The sequence below is a fragment of the Thermobia domestica genome, chromosome 10 (assembly GCF_964235325.1).
Source record: "Thermobia domestica chromosome 10, izTheDome1.hap1.1, whole genome shotgun sequence".
In the NCBI taxonomy this organism is placed as follows: domain Eukaryota; kingdom Metazoa; phylum Arthropoda; class Insecta; order Zygentoma; family Lepismatidae; genus Thermobia; species Thermobia domestica.
In genome coordinates this window covers 82685272-82689567 of record NC_137463.1, presented here as the reverse complement: position 1 = coordinate 82689567, position 4296 = coordinate 82685272, and positions in this window count along the sequence as shown.

Below are 4296 nucleotides of genomic sequence, written 5' to 3'. Positions count from 1 at the left end.
TGTCACAACAATGCGTATCTCAAAACTTTCGTAGCGACCCTCGTAAACCCTGCTTTTCCTTGATTTTGAGCACTTTTTATTACATTTTTCCTTTCATTTTATATATGTGCACATACCTACATGTGCACATGTGTTTCATTCTCTCTTTTTTCTTTCCTTCTTTTCTTTTCTTTTTTCCTCCCGAATCGTGCGCCCCTTTCTTCGGTGCCCGGGGCCGTTGCTCCGCTTGCCCCTCCTTCGTCACCTTCAATAGCAATCTTTTACTTATATACTACTATTATATTGATAAATTCTATATAAATCTTTAACCCAGGAGGGATAACTGTTCCTCCCTGATCCCTCTAAATGACGCCCTCTGAATCTCACCCTTTAACTGACTTATTTTTAGTTAAAGAAAGGTGTGTTTACTTTAACAATCGTAAAACACATTTACGTCTGTTACTTCCGATGCGAGAAATTAGATTTAGACGCTGTATTTCAAATAATGCAAGAACTGTACATTTTCAAGAACTGAAGTCTGCTGACATCAGAGATCATATGGAATGATCGAAAGATCTTCCCTATCTTTCCTTTCCTATTTCAATCTGTGCTAGTGCTACATACTAATGCATAGGGCGAGAGTACAGTACCTACTAAAATACAAACATTTCTTCAACAGTTGACAATTTCATGTTCTGTCAAACTGGGTCATAGCGTTAAGAAATAAAGGTTTTATTGACTATTTGGTATTCTATCTTAGATGTTACATGTTTAATATTTATATAGAATGGGTCTGCGTCATTTATATGTATATTGAGAGATCGGATTTCGTCTGCACGTGCACGGAAACAAAAACAAATAATTGGGTGAAGTAATTTCTACATTTGTGACTGAAATTTTGGGAGTTTCTCCGGGGGGGGGGGGAAAGACATTCCTCCCCGGGCTACCCCCTGAATTCATCCCTGGATTCGGGCAGAAGATAATTAATCTCACATCATTGCACAGGGGCAATGTACGAGGTGTGATTGGAATGTTTTAAGACTGGGCTTGAAAATTTTAAAATGGCAGTACTTACAGGCTATTGTGATGGATTTCCTTCAAAGTACTCCACTGGTGAATGAACACACCGATTCCAACGATGTTTCCATTTCTGGAAGCATTCCTGAAAATTATTTCCCGTGATGGTGTGAAGCATTCTCACCGTATTTGCTTGAATGTCCTCAATTGAGTTAAATCTCTTCCCTTTCAATGACAATTTTAATTTAGGAAAGAGGTAGAAGTCGGCCGGGGCCAAATCTGGGGAATACGGGGATTGCGGAAGCATAGGAATATTGAATTTGGCCAAAAATGCCTGGATCGAGAACGCACAATGCGCTGGTGCATTGTCGTGGTGGAGAATTGAATTCTTTTCTTCCCAAAGGGCAGGCCTTTTCCGCCGCACATTTTCGCGCAGACGCTGAAGGACACTTTTGTAGTATCCCTGATTGACTGTCTGCCCCTAGGGGCAAATACATGATGCACGATACCTTAGAATGGAAAAAAAACCACCAACATTGTCTTCACATTCGACCGACTTTGTCGCGTTTTCTTTGGTCTTGGTGAATCTGGGCCTTCCACTGAGAAGATTGGGCCTTTGTTTCTGGGTCATACCCATAAACCCATGATTCACCACCTGTTATTACTCTATTCAAGAAATCTGAGTCCAGTTCGGCTCGATTAAACAGTTCTTGGAACACTTCAAGTCTATGTTGTTTCTACTCGTGTGACAACACTTTTGGAATGAATTTCGCGGACACTCGACGCATATTCAAATCATCAGTTAAAATTGACTGAACCGCATAGAAACTTAAATTGAGGTCTGCAGCCATCACCCTAATTGTAATTTCACGGTTCGAGCGCAGTAAATCGCCAACTTTCGCAATGTTTTCGTTAGTTTTTGATGTTGAATGCCGGCCAGACCGGGAGTCATCCTCTACTGACTCGCAGCCATCTTTCAATCTGTGAAACCAGATAAACACGTTTGACCGGCTCAGACATTTGTCTCCAAAAGCTGTTTTTAAGAGTTCGTAAGTCTTCGAAGCAGATTTCCCAGTTTCAAAACAAAATTTTATACAAACGCGTTGTTCCAATTTTTCATCCATTTTGCGCACTTAAAAATCCGCCAAGACACACACACATGCCCGCACTCAACTGGTTGCTACACCGTACTGAATAAAGATATCTTGGTGCATGTTTCAACATGTCTCAAGGACACACCAAGCCACTGCTTCCATGCTAACGGGCGATTATATCTACTCCTCCTGAGCAGTGTCGCCAACTGTCTTAAAACTTTCCAATCACTCCACGTATTGATCAAAACATTTGTAAGAGCTTAAGAAAGAAAGAAGAAAAAAGGGAAAACAAGATGATGAGGAGGAAATCCAAAGGGTAAATTGACATTATCACGAAAAATGAAAATAAGTAAAGATGATAAAAGAAAACATATCTTGCTATGGCTGAATCTTACTTTAGTGCTAGCGTGATTATAGCAAGTCTATTAACTGTAATTATAATGTTAAGTTAAAATAATCTTAATACAAATAAAAAATAGATAATTTACTCTCCAAGTTAAAATAATTCACTGTCAGAAGTTTATATCTAAAACAAAATACAAAAATTACGTCATAAGAATCGATAGAAGAAAATTAAGATCTGTGGGTTAATATAAATATTTAGCATGCAAAATATTTCTTTGTCCGTGGAATACACTGCTGAAATGAAACTAAATGAGTTTGTACTTCACAAACCTAAAAGACTTAAATAGTTCTTACTTTCAAATATTTATTCATCTAAAAGTATACTTAATTTGAAGTAAAATGATATATTTAAGCCTAGATTTGGTCAAATTTGGTTGTTAAGGAGTTTGGTTTACCAACAACCAAACTCTTTCATGTGATGTACACTGTGGCTCTACTACTTGTTGAGAAAGGTAATTGTTTTCTTTGTGAACTATAATACCGTTTCGATAAACACGTGTTATGACAATTACATTTGATAGTGATTGAGCGTTATTACGTGAATAAAGAACTTTTTCTTTCATGTTGGTCTAGATTAATGCAGTGACTGACGAAGGCTTAGCTTGCAAGATCGCTGGACACGATCAAGTTGGTGTTAGTGGATTTCTGAAATATGTATCATTAAAGCTACAATGTATTTACGAATCCCAATCGCTATTACGCATCAGATTCACGAGGCAAGTGATTTCATTACGTTTCAGTTTGCATCAATTCAATGCAAAATTTGCGTTTTCGTTTGGGATAATTGCGTAGGCAGTGTAATTATATAACATTTTTGCATTGCGTTGCAGTCCACAAATTTTTCGAAGACCGATAGGTAAGGAGTCCCTAGGACTCAGAGGAAGACAGAGGACTATATGATTCATCTCAACAGAGTTTGCAATCAGGATCATAAACGCCATGATAAACATTTTAAAGATTACTTAAAAATCGACCCTTACGATTAAACCTAAAATTATTTTGAAATTAGTTATCTCACCAGCTCACTGTTTTTGTCGAGCTGTCCCATAAGCCTGTTCAGACCAATGGACAGCGTATTCACTAAAACGAGTGAAGAATCACCACAAGTTAAGCGTCTCCTTTGATGAGATATCTGTAGAGTTCCCAGAGTAAACGTTATATTCTTCTTTCTCTCTCTCTCTCTCTCTCTCTTTTTTTTTTAACTTCTTTTCATACTAAGCAATCCGAGAGATATAGTGTAAAATTTCTTTAAAACTTCTGATATATATATATATATATATATATATATATATATATATATATATATATATATATATATATATATATATATTTACAAAGGAAGTTTTAAAGTTAAACGAAACTTTTTTTAACATTTCTTTTCCTGACATCAAAGAATCTAAATTCAATAATTTAAGTATATAATATATAAAAGAGTAAAAGCGACTCACTCGTCGCGAGTCAGTGACTTTCGAATGAGAGTGTGAAGAATAATTAAAAAAAAGTTAAGTAGATCGAGCGGAAAACCAGTGCAGAGTTATTAGGAATAATAGAAAGAAAAGAACAATATTAGACGTAATAAAAAAGAAACCACTTGGAACATTGCCTAAAAGGGAACTCTATTTTGAGAGACGTGATAGAAAGTACGGAGGGAAATAGATGAAGGGGAGAAAGAAGCTGCAATTGATGATAGAATAAGTGTGATAACTACTACGTGAAACACAAGTTGTGAGAATCGTGGTGCATAGAAGCTTCTCAGTTTCCAGCAAGTCTTCTCAGCAATAACAGAATACGTATAAAATAT